Here is a 17,297-nt window from a genome sequence, read left to right as displayed (position 1 = left end):
ATTTGAAAAATTATCTATGGTGGATGGAAGGATTGTTCTGCCTAATCGATAACGCGGCGCAGCATGATATATTACAGGGGTACGTAATATGCAAGTTACCATATAATGGTCAGTGACATCGTCACTTTGTGGAATGATATCTATATCGGTTGGATCGGTTCCATGTGATATAATTAAATCGAGTGTATGATTAAAACGATGAGTTGGTCCGGTAACGTTTTGCTTGACCCCAAAGGAGTTTAATAAATCTGTAAACGCAGCCCCTAGCGCATCATTTGAATTATCTACGTGGATATTAAAGTCTCCAACAATTAATGCTTTATCGAAATTAACTAATAGGTCTGAGAGAAAATCTGCAAACTCTTTTAGGAAATCAGCGTAAGGCCCAGGCGGTCTATATACGGTAGCCAAGGCTAGAGATAATAGGGATGTTTTTCTAACATCTAAGAGCGTAACATTTAGTACAAGTACTTCAAACGAAATAAACTTATAGCCCGTTTTCTGAGTAACATTGAAAATATCTCTATAGATTGTTGCAACACCGCCGCCACGACCAATCAGACAGGGTTCGTGCTTATAGGAGTATCCTGATGGAGTAGACTCATTTAGACCGAAATAATCATTTGGTTTAAGCCAGGTTTCAGTAAGGCAAAGTACATCGAAGCTATTATCTGTGACTATTTCATTTACAGGAGGAGGAGGAGCAGATCCAACTAAATCAAGAAGAAATCACTTACTGAGTTAAAAAAAATAGTCCACACACTTTAAGTATTTATGGTCACATTGTAAAAAAATTAAGAATAAAAAAAGATTAAAATATAAAAATATATTTACAGATTTGCAAGAAACAAATGCCGCACCAACTGAGTTAACTCAACTTGTTTGTTTACTGTGTTGCATATGAAACATGGTTCAAAACAGATTATTGAAATAAAAGCCATTATAAAACTTACCTATATCTTGCAGATGTCACAATAGCTGATCGTGTCGTTTGCTCAAATCTGTTGACAATAAAATTAGCTTAATGTGTCAATTTACAGATCTGAAGACATCAGCATAATGAATGAGGAGAAAACAGGATCTATTGACATGAAATAAAGAGGCTTTTCAGCTGCTCTGATAATAGTGATGAGCCATAGACTATCAATACTCATTCAACAAGAATATAGAGAATACAAGAATGATACAGTAAAATATAACAACAGTAATATAAATGTAAATATAAAGGAAGCCGCTGATGACATTATCAACCCTTGTAATTTGTCCACATGAATCCGATTCCATAATAACTTCATAACAACAAAGTAGTTCGCTAACATCTTACCGTTTTGTATGGGAAAAGAAAGACACACGATGAAAACTTTTCTGAAAAGACCCCGTAAAGTGTTGCGTAAACTTTAGTGCAGTTACGAGATTTAACGTGTGAACTGTTTACCTCAAAAGCCTCAGGAGACGCGCGACCGCGAAAGTGGTGACGTCATCACCGCGAGACGAAATAAATGATAGATTATCAAAAACTCATTTTTAAGCATAACTTTTCTCCACTCAACTTTGTGATTTGGAACAAAAAAATATATATTACGTTTAAAAATAAATCTTTATTTTACAGAAACTGGTACAACGGTATAATTTTGGTCAGACAGTTATTTAAGAATAATGAACATCTCTTTACTTTGAATTCCTTAATCATTATAAGATCGCTGTAACTACTAAAGAGTTTGCTGTAGTATTTGATGCCATTCCCAGTAGCCTTATTCAACTTTTATCAGGCATGTTTTTTAAAAGTATATTCTGCTCACCCATACAAAAATGTAATATATGGCCATATATGTACTTATATTTTAAATAGCATGACATATATCTATACATATATTTGACTTGTATGAGAACACAATATATGCCTGCAACATATATCTATACATATATTTGACTTATCTGAGAACACAATATATGACTGCAACATATATCTATACATATATTCGACTTATCTGAGAACACAATATATGCCTGCAACATATATCTATACATATATTCGACTTATCTGAGAACACAATATATGCCTGCAACATATATCTATACATATATTCGACTTATCTGAGAACACAATATATGCCTGCAACATATATCTATACATATATTAGACTTATCTGAGAACACAATATATGACTGCAACATATATCTATACATATATTCGACTTATCTGAGAACACAATATATGCCTGCAACATATATCTATACATATATTCGACTTATCTGAGAACACAATATATGACTGCAACATATATCTATACATATATTCGACTTATCTGAGAACACAATATATGTTCAACATATATCTCTACATATATTTGACTTATCTGAGAACACAATATATGACTGCAACATATATCTATACATATATTCGACTTATCTGAGAACACAATATATGACTGCAACATATATCTATACATATATTTCACTTATCTGAGAACACAATATATGCCTGCAACATATATCTATACATATATTTGACTTATCTGAGAACACAATATATGACTGCAACATATATCTATACATATATTTGACTTATCTGAGAACACAATATATGACTGCAACATATATCTATACATATATTTGACTTATCTGAGAACACAATATATGACTGCAACATATATCTATACATATATTTGACTTATCTGAGAACACAATATATGCCTGCAGCATATATGAACATGTATGTGTCCAAACATGTGAAGAAAATATTTGAGTTCATCCATATATGATACCATATATCTGCATATATTACAGTATAGTATTGGTTTCTCGCATATATGGACAACATTAATTATAAATATGTGACATACATATTTGTTTTCAACATATTTAATAAATGTATGTAAACATACACTGTAACCCTTTACTGTAAATTTACAACGAATTTCTTACAGAATTGTAGGCTACTGTATTTCCATAATACAGTATTAAGCTGTATCTTTTACAGAACAGCTGTAAATATACAGCACATTTATGTTTTCGTCCTGATAAATTCGTTACCATCATACTGACTGAAAAGGCATTGCATTGTGGGATTGATTTCTTTCGCGCTCAATTCAGTTCAAATGTGACGCGTCATGCGAGCAGACAGTAACGTTAGGCAGCTACAACAGGCAAACTCGTCTTGTCAGCGGGATTCAACTGAACAAATAATCATTCCTGTTATCAAGATAAACAATGTCTGCGAATCTGTGAGCAATTTTAAAGCTTTTTTGAGGTTCGGTTCGGTTCGGTTCGTGTTTCAAACATTAGTTGCCTGTGACGCAGCAGAAAATGGACGACGTTAACGGTAGCAGCTACCTGAAGACGGATGGAAGAATTTGTCATTGAATAATCTAACCTGCGCGTGACGATAAGTGGGATTTAGAGTTTGAGAAGATGGAGAATTGTTCAACTGAGTGATACGGTAAGCCAATATATAGGTTTTTTTTTTTTTTTTTTTTTTTGCGTTCGCATTTCTACATTGTTTTCACGTATTTGGTTTGATTTTGCGAACGCGGTTTACTACCGTGGCCGCGCAAGCAATTCACTGACTCTGTTCCACCTGTTTACCAAGTAACGTTAACTTCGACATTTCATATAATAGACAACCTTTACCATGCTATTTGCATGACGTGCATTTGATATTTTTTTCGTTTTAGGCTTTGTAATCTGATGGCCATTGTTAATGTAAGTGCTTTTAAGTAGTGTTACAGTTATAGTCTAGGTTGTAAAAAAAAAAAAAATGCTGTCAAATTCTGTCAGTTCTGTGATCGTGCTTTTGAATCGTTGTCAGAATTTTGCTAGCACATGAAAATCCATGTTCCTAATGCTGTTTTCAAATGTAGTAGGCCTGTTCCTGATTGCCATCCCATGGTCCTACAACTACTCCCTAATTCAAAGAAGTTAGACGGTGTTATCCTTCAAGCAGATAAGTAGAGATTATTCAGCAAATCTCATTAATTTGTAATATGTTTTATGTTTTGGGTTCTGTTGATCAAGGTTGTGCTGTCCTTTTTAAAAATTGTTTCAGAAATTTGCATCGCTGATGTCCATTTGCCAGAAAGTCCACGACTTATTTCCTGGTATGTAAACATTAAAGGGGTAGATGAAACCTAAAATGAAAAGCCATCATTTACTCACCCTACTGCAAAATATGTTTTTCTTAATTAGTGTTTTTATTTTGTTTCCAGTCCAGATATCTACAATTCTTACATGAAGAAGCATTTATTAGACACGTAAAAATTGTCTTGTTTTCTGAAAGAATAAGTCAAAATTAAGTGAGTTTATGCTTAAAACAAACAAAATTATATGCCAGTGCATTTTAGCATTCTAACCAATTTTAATTTTTAGTTGAAAAATTTAATTCATAGAACTATGAATAGACAACTACATCGAACCACAGTGGAACCCACAGTAGTTATTTTAATTATTAATATTATTTATTTATTCTTTTTTTTTATTTTCTTTTTTATTCCATTACAGGCCAATCTCTAAGCAACCAGTGCTGGATATTAAGTTTGGAAGGTCAAGGTGTGTGTGAAGGATCACAGCCTCTTCATCACTGGCCTGGCAGCGCTGTTTGCCTCCTCCTATAACTTCAGCTTGCAGTACCAGGAAGAGGCAGCACCTTGAGTTTGGTCAGAGGTTAGTCATTGGCATATTTGCCATTCATACATATATATATATATATATATATATATATATATATATATATATATATATATATATTAGACTGAATTGTGTCACTAACCTTGACTTGACAGTATTTATTATGTTGACTACTGGTATGAACAATATGGCCCTGGTTTCCATACAGGGCTTAGCTTAAGCCAGGTCTAGGCCTTAATAAAATTAGGGTATTTAAGCAGCTTTTATAATAATGTATCATTAAAAAAAAAAAAAAACATTACTGGTGTGCATCTTGAGATAAAACAGTGGCAGTCATATATTTTAAGATATATCGGTGCAAGTTGTTTTCAGTTGAAGGATTAGTGAAAATTCTGTCATTAATTACTCGCCCTCATGTCGTTCCAAACCTGTAAGACCTTCGTTCATCTTCAGAACACAAATTAAGATATTTTTTGATGAAATCTGAGAGGTTTCTGAACCACCCATAGACAGCAACGTCTTTGCAACTTTTAAGGCCCAGAAAGCTAGTAAAAACATTGTTTAAATAATCCATGTAACTAGTGCAACCTTAAAGGAGAACTCCGGTCAATTTTAACATTGAGCTAATTTTTTTGTAAATTTGGAGTGCTGTCAATACAGAGAACAACGACAAAAATCGGTGTTGCCTACACCGTGTTATCCTCTTTTTAAAATTTGCACCCTGTTGACTTCAATTTTTAAACCTGCTTTTAGCCTCTTAACATCCTTGATGTGTCATACAAGTGCCCAGCCATGTGAGTGATTCCTTCAGAGTGAACACGGGTGAATCTGACTGCAGTAGATGTGAAAGATATCTTGTTGAAACATCTACAAATGTCCGTATATAGGTGAAAATGCCCCTTGAAATCAATTTAAGGTGGCAAATATATTACCCCTTAATAAAAAATGTTAATTTCTGTCACTGCTGTAAACTGACCACTGCATAGAATATGAATATCTTTGTCAGTCAGCTGTCAACAGGCCTAAACAAGCCATGGCACCAAGCACAGAAACACAATCCGTAAAATGTTATCTAATTATTATCAAGAAAACTTTGAAAATATCGATCGAGACATATTTTGTCAATATTGCTCACCCCTAATGCATGGTATTAATTTTGATTTCTTCGGGTCTTAAAAAGGTCTTAAAAAGCCTTAAATTTGACTTTAAAAAATGTGCAGAAACCCTGCTTCATAATATTTAGGTTGAACCACTGTAGCTATATATTTACCAATGTTTTTACCACTTTTCTGGGCTTTGACAGTTGCAATGATATTGATATCAATGGAAGGACAAAACTATCAGATTTCATCAAAAATATCTTCATTTGTGTCCCGAAGATGAACAAAAGTCTTGAGGGTGAGTAATAATGACAGAATTAAAATTTTTGGGTGCAAACATGCATTTTAGTCTGGTAAATCATGTTGTCATATATGCAATAAACATTGCAAGGCTTGCAATTAAGTTAAATTATTTCTGTCACAAAGGTTTGGGCTGGATTCTGGCAGTGTGTGCTCTATATAAACGGAGAGTCTAAAGACTGCCTTTCCACTGATACTCTGATGGCACCGGATGAGGGCATGATATTGTTAATGAGCTGGGTGATGAGTAGACAAAAGTTGTAGAATAAAACTTTAAATCTGGCAACCCCACTTCCAAAAATTTAGTTAGTTGACAGTGTGCATGTAAACAGACACATTGAGTTGATGTATTTTACCAGGGCAGAAAAAATATCAGTTATTGATCACAACATCCAACATTGCATTTTTTTTTTCACAACATCCAACATTGCATTTATTTTATTTTTTTCATGTTGTTCAGTTTTAGACCGCTTTTGTGCTGTCTCTCTTTGTCAAAATATATACACTCAGTTAATAATATTTAATTGTTGTTTTTTTCTGCCTTTTAGACACTTTCTTGACATCAATCCTGAACGTGGATCAAAAACAAAGAAAGGACAAGTAACTTCAAAGAAAACTGGCCAAGTTGTGCAAAACAAGAACACCACTGTAAGCCTACAGGTGTCCTCACTTCTGCGAAACCTGGCAGACTTTGAATGGGATTTCGTTTGCACTTTTATGGACTTCAAAAAAGAAACAGCATTTCACTGTCGTTATAAAGCTTGGAAGAGCCAGGACATTTTTTAATAGAACTCTGATTGTATTCGTCTGAAAGAATAATGTCATATACACCTAGGATGACTTGAGGGTGAGTAAATCATGTGCTAATTTAAATTTTTGGGTGAACTATTCCTTTAATTAAGTGCTAACTGTTACCTGTTTAAGTGTTAAAATTGCATTTTATGTTTAAAAAGTAATTCAGCCAACATGTTCACAGAAGGCAATTTAACTAAATAAATGTTTTAAAACCCAGAAAATGTTTTCTTTTTCCTAGTGTGACTACTCTTATGAAACCTTAAAGTATAATATTTTAATTATGTAATAATAAAAGCAGTATTCCCTGTAAAAATACAATTTATTGCTGTCGACAAGTTTAATGTAAAATGTGGTATATACTGTATTTGGTAATTACAGTGGAGTACTGTAAATGCTGTTTACTGTAGTAGTGTTGTAAAAATACAGTATGTGGATAGCAACCCAGCTGCCAGTATTTAACTGTAAATTTACAGTGAAAAGTTTTACAGTGTACATGCATGTGATACTGATGCATTTTTAAAGCTGTGGCATATGGTTATGGTACTTTGTGGATGTATTTGTCAAAAATGACAAAGAAAACACTGCATTATTGTATTAAAATACTATATTTGGTATTCACACAATAGACAATCTCCAACTATAGGCATTTAATTTCAAGGCATTCAGATATAAGGTTTGTATCCCTAATACATGTGAAAGTATGTACTATAGAAATAAGTACATATATGCATGTATATATATATATGCGTCATATATGCGTGTATACATATATGCGTCATATATGCGTGTATACATATATGCGCCATATATGCGTGTATACATATATGCGTCATATATGCGTGTATACATATATGCGCCATATATGCGTGTATACATATATGCGCCATATATGCGTGTATACATATATGCGCCATATATGCGTGTATACATATATGCGCCATATATGCGTGTATACATATATGCGTCTTACATATATTTCACATTTATGTGCATATACGGGAAAATATATGGCACTTACATGAAAACGGCCATTTTTGATATATTTTGAAATATATGTTTCATATATGTATATGTGTTTTACATATATGAATTTTGCATATATTCTCATATATGCAGCAGACATACATGGGCACTAACATTATATATGTAATTTACATATATTGACATATATTACATTTCTGTATGGGCACAAAGGCTGCATTTAAAAAAACACTAATATTGTGAAATTTTATTACAATTAAATAAATAAATAAAAATCCATGTGAATTTATAGTAAAGTCTTACTTGTTCCTGTGACCAAATCTGAATTTTAGCATCATTACTCCAGTCTTCAGTGTCACATGATCCTTCAGAAATCATTCAAATATGATGATTTGATGCTCAAACTTTGATTAATAGAAAGTTACAAAGAACAGAAATCTTTTGTAATATTAATCACTACCGTTCAAAAGTTTGGGATCAGTAAGAAATTGTATTTATGTTTTGGCTGGGGAAAGAAATAAAATAAATCAATGGGAAATCAATGAATCCCTAAAATGGGATCATCAACATGTGAAAAACTACTCAAACCCAAAATCGTATCAATTTATTTAGAGATTTCTGTAACTTATCCAACCATACACAGAACAGATCAGACATCCAAGAAATGCATGCTTACTCAAAATGACATTGCACTAAACATGATGCAAGTAGTTTTACATTTTGTTTAGCCAGAAAACTAACATATCTAGCATGAAGTTTTGTTCTAGCATTAGCCTTACCTAAAGTTTTCATAGCCATACTTGCACCACTTAAATCATTGTCAAGGACACAGCCAAGATAATTAACACTATTTCTGTTTGATATTACACAATCCCCTACCTTGACACACAGGTTAGGAACCTTGTTCAGTTTACTTTTAGACTCACATAACATGATCCCGTTTTTTACCTAAATGCAATAAGAGTTTACTTTCAGAGAGCCAGTCTCTTACTTTATATAACTCCTCATATCACTTGTATTTTACTGACATCTTTATCTGAAACCAGTAAAGCAGAGAACAAATTACAGTCACAAACTGCTTGCATATCATTTATGTATAGGAGGAATAAAAGGGGGCCTAAGACACTTCCCTGGGGAACTCCATTATTAATAATTGTTTATTCAGAGAGAAACACATCAATTTCTACACTTTGAATTCTCCCAGTTTAATAAAAGTTCAACAAGGCTATCAGCATACTTGAAAAACACAGACACTTAATTTATCTTACAGTACTGAATGATTCACTGTCGAAAGCTTTTTGGAGATCTATGAGAACCATTGCACACATTTTACCTCCATCAATCTGCTTCCTTATAAAATCTGTTAAATACAATACATTTACATTTGATCATTTAGCAGACGCTTTTATCTAAAGTGACTTACAAATGAGGAGAGCAATAAGCAATCAAACTAACAGCAGGAAAACATTAGAAGTAACTAATTGTTTTTTTTTTCTTGATGCAAGAAGAAGGAGCAGACAATAAAAATGGACAATAAAAGTTTAATACTTGGTGCAGCAAATGCAAAAATAAAGTAAAACTGGAAACAAATAAGACAGATCTCTCTCTTTATTGACTAACAAGATAATAAAGCATCTCAATCAGCCTCTTCTTCAGCTTCCTGAGCAAGAACAGTTAGTAAAAAATGTAAAAAAAAAACCACACTTGTACTTTTAAACATATAGATTATATTGAGCAACATTATATATGCGATATTGCTCTTTGGGAAGAAACTTTATCTTTGAGTTGATGTGAATCTCACAGTTAAATATAAACTATTTAATGTGACAAATGTTGACAATGTTTCTTTTATACTGTCGATGGTTGTGGCCAGGGCTGTAGAGTTCTAGAATCGCCGGTGTCCCAGATATGAGGTAGTTCAGGGGGTTCGGGGTCATAAACATAGGCTCAACTGATATTTATATACATCAGTTTTCCTGATTATTTTTGTCGGTTGTTTAACATTTCTATCCTAAAATAGCTGTCAAATATGAAATGTTTAGTTTAGCTATATTTGATCTCACACTTCATGACCGTTAACTGAAGGCTAGAACATGCGCTCAGCAGCTTCTGTGAACATAAAGCCTGTCTACTTTAATTTGATTGGTCATCTCAATATTCTGATGTTGATGAGCGGCGACAGACCGCAGAGCTCAGACGAGAAGATCTTGGAGCTGTGCAATATCCCTGCAGCACTAAAGTAGAGTTAATACTATATTAAGGAATTATTTCACAACCTTTATTATATACACCTCAGAAATATACTGAAGTCTGGAGCTCAGTGACTTCATAATTGGCTACAGCCGTGGTTGAGGCTGGTTAAGACAAACTAATAGGAAAGAGAGGTGGCATCGCACTTGAAAGTGCTGGAACTGAAGATAAGCTACTTAATGTGAGTTTTTGTGTGACTGTGTAGATTAGATGAATGAGTGAAGCTCTTCCCACATGCAGTGCAGTGATACGGTTTCTCTCCAGTGTGGATCCTCTCGTGTTTTTTCAGGGTTCCTGACCGACTGAATCTCTTGTCGCAGTGTGAACACTTGTAAGGTTTCTCTCCAGTGTGGATCCTCTGGTGCTGTTTCAAAACTTCAGCTGTGATAAAAGTCTTCTCACACTCAAAGCACATGTGATTTCTTACACCAATGTGTATTTTCTGATGTTCTTTTAAATGGTACAGACGTGAAAAACTCTTTCCACACAAAGAACATGAATGTGGTTTCTCCTGTGAATGAACTTTCACGTGTCTCCTCAGGGCTGAAGCTCTCAAAAACGTTTTACCACATTGATCACATTCATGCAGTTTCTCTCCAGTGTGGATGTTCATGTGTTCCTGAAGGTGTCCTTGATGTCTAAAACTCTTCCCACACTGATCACATGTGAACAGTTTCTCTCCAGTGTGGATCCTCATGTGAGACTTAAGGTTACCATTTTGGTTAAAATCTTTTCCACACTGATCACATGTGAACGGTTTCTCTCCAGTGTGGATCCTCATGTGAACATTGAGCTTCTGTTTGCTTGTGAAACTCTTTCCACACTGATTGCAAGTGAAAGATTTCTGAGATCTTCTTTGATGTTTTTCCACTTCATTCACTTCTTCATTCTCATCCATTGGGCCTGAAATTAAAGTTAAAAAGTGCTCAGTGAATCAATAAAAGAACAATTATGTAGTGAAAAAAAAAACTAGATCACAAGTGGACGTGCTAAACACTGGTGTAAACAGGGTCTATAACAATTTGAGCTTGTCCACTTTTGACCACTTCCAGAGGTAGTCGAAAACACATTCAACCGGATTGCTTTGGTAGTGTAGACGCTCATGTGGTCGAGTGTGTTCAAACAGACACAAATGGGTAAACATTATGGGAAGCGCTGTAGCCACCATATAATTCACAACTAGATTGTTCCTAGTCACGGATCACTAATGGCCCTCGTGGTAAGAAAGAGGGGGTTGGAGCAGGAAAGCAAACGTCTTTGTTCATTTGCAACCCTAAAGAACGCAAAAACAATGAAATATAGTTTTTCCATCACCATGTCCCTTTAGGGGCTCTGAATAAATCACATTTTTGTAGTGAGAACTGTTAAATATTTGATAAACTATGCAACTACCTAAAATATTAACATTTTAAAAATATGCAATAATGCTATAATTTTAACACTCTCTGTTTTTACACAAACTAAACCATGTGTAGCAAAGTCTATTTATTTGATCATTGTTTTTAAATGTTGGTGTTTTAGCAAGATAATAACAATATTTTGGAATGAGCAAAAACTGTATTAAGACATATCCATAAGTTTGGTAACATGGTTGCAGTAATTGTGAACCTATCTGACCGCTACCATTTTGTCTATTTAAATGGAGAAAAATTGATCATAACTCCAGTAAACTATGGAGTGCCGCAAGGATCTGTGTTAGGCCCTCTATTATTCTCATATGCTGCCACTTGGAAATATTATAAGGAAACATGGAATTAGTTTCTATTGTTATGCTGATGACACTCAAATATATATTTCATCACGGCTGGATGAAAACGCTAAATTATCCAAATTGACAGAGTGTGTTAAAGATATAAAAGATTGGATGACGCGCAATTTTCTTTTATTAAATCCAGACAAGACAGAGGTACTACTTATCGGTTCAAAAAAACACCCACAGAACCTCTCACAATACAACTTTAACATAGTAGGGTGTCCTGTTACTTTATCCTCTACAGTAAAAGACCTGGGTGTTATATTAGACTGCAACCTGTCTTTTGAAAATCATATTTCATATGTTACAAAAACAGCCTTTTTCCACCTTAGAAACATTGTTAAGCTACGTAATATGCTATTAGTTTCTGATGCAGAAAAGTTAGTTCATGCGTTCATGACCTCGAGACTAGATTACTGTAATGCTTTATTAGCTGGTTGTCCTGCATCCTCAATAAACAAGCTACAGTTAGTCCAAAATGCCGCCGCTAGAGTTCTTACTAGATCAAGAAAATATGATCATATAACACCAATTTTATCATCACTACATTGGTTACCTATAAAGTCCCGTATTAATTACAAGGTATTGCTACTGACTTATAAAGCCCTAAACGGCTTAGCTCCAGTTTATTTAACGGATCTTCTATCACCCTATAATCCATCGCGCTCTTTAAGGTCACTAAATTCGAGGCTTTTGGCCTAGGATATCCAGATCCACCAAAGGAGGGAGAGCATTTTCACATTTAGCTCCAAAACTCTGGAATAGCCTTCCGGATACTGTTCGTTGCTCAGACTCGCTCTCCCAGTTTAAAACTAGATTAAAGACGCATCTCTTCAGCCAGGCATTCATATAATAATTTTAATCTTACAGTTAAATCCGGTCTCTAGTTCATAAACGCCAGAGGAGAACTGGCCCCTGACTGAGCCTGGGTTCTCCCAAGTTTTTTTTTTCTCCATTAGGTCACCTGATGGAGTTTTTCGGTTCCTTGCCACTGTTGCCTTTGGCTTGCTCAGTTGGGGATACTTAATTTAATTAATCAATCAACAATACTATTGATCAGCATTACCAAACGTGGATGTTTTACACTAGAAACAAACACTAGAAACTGATGTACTATTTTATCTAATACTGTGAAGCTGCTTTGATACAATCTGTATTGTGGAAAGCACTATATAAATAAAGTTGACTTGACTTGAACCAGATGTAAAATAAACAGAAAAAAATACTCAGATAAAACTAATATTGACTTACAGATAACAAACATCCTTGTTTTAAAAATAAATAATTGCACCCGGTTCATATTATTAGCTGCTTTAATTATAATTCACAACTAGATTTGTCCTACTATAACAGATCTAAATCTGATGAACTGCTTTATAACCTTAATGTTCTTCAGCCTCACTAATGAAGAATCAGGAATAAACACCAACCTCTTTGTTCTTCAGTGTGTTTCATTCTGCAGTGTTCTGGATCTCTCATGTTCTCACTGTCCTTCAATAAACTCTGTCTTTGCAGATTTCAGCTCTTCCTAATGGTTTGATGCTCGTCTTCACTTGTAGCTGATGGGAATATTCCAGCATTTATTGGTGAATTGCAGTGGGAGGAGCTTCACTGAAGGAGGAGCTTCACTGAAGGAGGAGGAGCAGATCTGACAAAATCAAGAAGAAATCACTTACTGAGTAAAAAAAAATAGTCCACCCACTTTAAGTATTTATAGTCACATTGTAAAAAAAATAAGAATAAAACAAGATTAAAACATAAATATATTTACAGATTTGCAAGAAACAAATGGCACAGCTATTGAGTTAACTCAACTTTTTTTTTGTTTATTGTGTTGCATATGAAACATGGTTCATCACAGATTATTGAAATAAAAGCCATTATAATACTTACCTATATCTTGCAGATGTCAAAATAGCTGATCGTGTCGTTTGCTCAAATCTGTTGACAATAAAATTAGCTTAATGTGTGAATTTACAGATCTGAAGACATCAGCATAATGAATGAGGAGAAAACAGGATCTATTGACATGAAATAAAGAGGCTTTTCAGCTTCTCTGATAATAGTGATGATCCACAGACTATCAATACTCATTCAACAAGAATATAGAGAATACAAGAATGATACAGTAAAATATTACAACAGTAATATAAATGTAAATATAAAGACAGCCACTGACGACATTATCAACCCTTGTAATTTGTCCACATGAATCCGATTCCCAAATAACTTCACAACAACAAGTAGTTCGCTAACATCTTACCGTTTTGTATGGGAAAAGAAACAGACACACGATGAAAACCTTTCAGAAAAGACCCCGTAAAATGTCGAGTAAACCGTGAAAAGAAACAGACACACGATGAAACCCAAATGTTGAATAAACTTTATAGTACAGTTACATGATTTAACGTGTGAACTGTTTACCTGAAAAGACTCGGAAAGCGCGCGTCATCGAAAGTGGTGACGTCATCACCGCGAGACGAAATAAATCAAAAACTCATTTTTAAGCATAACTTTCCTCCACTCAACTCTGTGATTTGGAGCAAAAAATATATATTACGTTTAAAAATAAATCTTTATTTTACAGAAACTGGTACAATAACGGTATAATTTTGGTCAGACAGTTATTTAAGAATGAACATCTCGTTACTGTGAATTCCTTAATCATTATAAGATCCCTGTAACTACTAAAGAGTTTGCTGTAGTATTTGATGCCATTCCCAGTGGCCTTATTCAACTTTTATCAGGCATGTTTTTAAAAGTAAAAAAAAAAAACAGTAACGTTGTGAAATGTTATTACAATTAAATATATATATATATATGTGTGAATATATAGTAAAGTATAATTTGTTCCTGACCAAATCTGAATTTTAGCATCATTACTCCAGTCTTCAGTGTCACATGATCCTTCAGAAATAATTCTAATATGATGATTTGATGCTCAATGTTTTTTTTTTTTCAGGATTCTTTGATTAATAGAAAGTTACAAAGAACAGAAATATAAATCTTTTGTAATATTAATCACTACCGTTCAAATGTTTGGTATCAGTAAGAAATTGTATTTATTTTTTGGCTGGGGAAATAAATAAAATAAATCAATGGGAAATCAATGAACCCCTAAAATGGGATCATCAACATGTGAAAAACTACTCAAACCCAAAATCGTATAAATTTATTTAGAGATTTCTGTAACTTATCCAACCATACACAGAACAGATCAGACATCCAAGAAATGCATGCTTACTCAAAATGACATTGCACTAAACATGATGCAAGTAGTTTTACATTTTGTTTACCCAGAAAACTAACATATCTAGCATGAAGTTTTGTTCTAGCATTAGCCTTACCTAAAGTTTTCATAGCCATACTTGCACCACTTAAATCATTGTCAAGGACACAGCCAAGATAATTAACACTATTTCTGTTTGATATTACACAATCCCCTGCCTTGACACACAGGTTAGGAACCTTGTTCAGTTTACTTTTAGACTCACATAACATGATCCCGTTTCTTACCTAAATGCAATAAGAGTTTATTTTCAGAGAGCCAGTCTCTTACTTTATATAACTCCTCATATCACTTGTATTTTACTGACATCCTCGTCTGAAACCAGTAAAGCAGAGAACAAATTACAGTCACAAACTGCTTGCATATCATTTATGTATAGGAGGAATAAAAGGGGGCCTAAGACACTTCCCTGGGGAACTCCATTATTAATAATCGTTTATTCAGAGAGAAACACATCAATTTCTACACTTTGAATTCTCCCAGTTTAATAAAAGTTCAACCAGGCTATCAGCATACTTGAAAAACACATGACACTTAATTTTACAGTACTGAATGATTCACTGTCGAAAGCTTTTTGGAGATCCAAGAGTACCATTGCACTCATTTTACCTCCATCAATCTGCTTCCTTATAAAATCTGTTAAATACAATACATTTACATTTGATCATTTAGCAGACGCTTTTATCTAAAGCGACATACAAATGAGGAGAGCAATAGAAGCAATCAAACTAACAACAGGAAAACATTAGAAGTAACACATTATTTGTTCTTGATGCAAGAAGAAGGAGCAGACAATAAAAATGGACAATAAAAGTTTAATACTTGGTGCAGCAAATACAAAAAGAAAGTAAAACTGGAAACAAATAAGACAGATCTCTCTCTTTATTGACTAACAAGATAATAAAGCATCTCAATCAGCCTCTTCTTCAGCTTCCTGAGCAAGAACAGTTAGTAAAAAAAGTAAAAAAAAAAAACACTTGTACTGTTAAACATATAGATTATATTAAGCAAAATGATATATGCGATATTGCTCTTTGGGGAGGAACTTTATCTTTGAGTTGATGTGAATCTCACAGTTAAATATAAACTATTTAATGATTATTTTTGTCAGTTGTTTAACATTTCTATCCTAAAATAGCAGTCAAATATGAAATGTTTAGTTTAGCTATATTTGATCTCACACTTCATGACCGTTAACTGAAGTGCTAGAATATGCGCTCAGCAGCTTCTGTGAACATTAAGCCTGTCTACTTTAACCCTCTGATGGTCTTTTTTTATGTCTACACTTGAGTTCTTTGGGGTCTCTAGAGACCCCAGACAATAACATTTAATTTTGTAACAAGATAATAGTTTTTTTTTTTTACAAATGTAATTTTATTCTGTTTGTTAATGTTTTTACTCAACATTTGTGCAGTTTTTGGAGAATTTATGATATTTTTTAAATTTCTATAAATAATTAAATAAATAATTATTTAAATAGCCTTTTTACAAAAAAACAGCATTTGATGTAAAATTCACTTTATAAAAGACCCAGATTTCTAACTTTCATTCATGGGGATAACATGGATGATTTTAAATGGTTTAATGTAACATTTATGCCCATTTTTTGGAAAATGCAGTTTTAAAATAAAAAATAATAATTTTAACCACTAGATGGCTATAGAGCTCCAGTATATGCTATTTGCTATTAGACTACCTGAAAGATATCTTTTCACAAGTTGGATTCAGTTGGATTCATATCTAAATATTATAAAATCACAATTATAACAAAAATAAAATATTTTTGTCAAAGTTTAGCATTTTTTGTACCAAAAAACCCCCCAGTTTTTCAATAATGTTACATTATGATTAGAATCAAACCTGAACAAAATGTTACAAAGAGAAATGTTGGAGTCTTAAGATTTTATCATTTATTTCAATCATTTATTTTTAATCTAATTCTAGATTCTAGACACACACAATTGTGTGTGTGTGTCTGAGAGATAAAGAGAGAGAGTGTGTGAGTACACATTGTCGATGTGCCAGTGCCACCACACCACTTTATATTTGTAGTGGTTCCGCATTTTGGATGATTTTATTTGACACATTATAGCCTTACAAATGTTCCTGTGTGTGTATGCGTGCGTGCGTGCGTGCGTGCGTGTGTGTGTGTGTGTGTGTGCGTGTGTGTGTGTTTACATTTTCAATGTGTCAGTATCACCAATTT

General features: G+C 33.6%; 2 long non-coding RNA genes across 3 annotated transcripts; one reads left to right on the top strand and one right to left on the bottom strand.

Moving 5' to 3' along the window:
* Positions 1-3,091: 3,091 nt before the first annotated feature.
* On the top strand, positions 3,092-8,081 carry LOC307169571. Of its 2 annotated transcripts, XR_013823167.1 has the most exons (6): positions 3,092-3,439; positions 3,675-3,702; positions 3,861-4,097; positions 4,498-4,659; positions 5,927-6,021; positions 6,572-7,033. It is a non-coding gene; the product is annotated as an uncharacterized lncRNA (long non-coding RNA). The 2 variants fall into 2 exon arrangements; XR_013823166.1 differs by lacking the exon at positions 5,927-6,021 and having other exon boundaries at positions 6,572-8,081.
* Positions 8,082-8,329: 248 nt separating this feature from the next.
* On the bottom strand, positions 8,330-14,261 carry LOC307170071. The gene is made up of 4 exons (XR_013823282.1): positions 14,066-14,261; positions 13,696-13,743; positions 13,233-13,450; positions 8,330-10,952 (listed from the first exon to the last, which is right to left on the bottom strand). It is a non-coding gene; the product is annotated as an uncharacterized lncRNA (long non-coding RNA).
* Positions 14,262-17,297: the final 3,036 nt, after the last annotated feature.

This window comes from Squalius cephalus (assembly GCF_949319135.1).
Source record: "Squalius cephalus genome assembly, chromosome: 13".
NCBI lineage: Eukaryota > Metazoa > Chordata > Actinopteri > Cypriniformes > Leuciscidae > Squalius > Squalius cephalus.
Note: the sequence above shows the minus strand (reverse complement) of the source record. Positions and strands in the feature narration are given on the sequence as shown.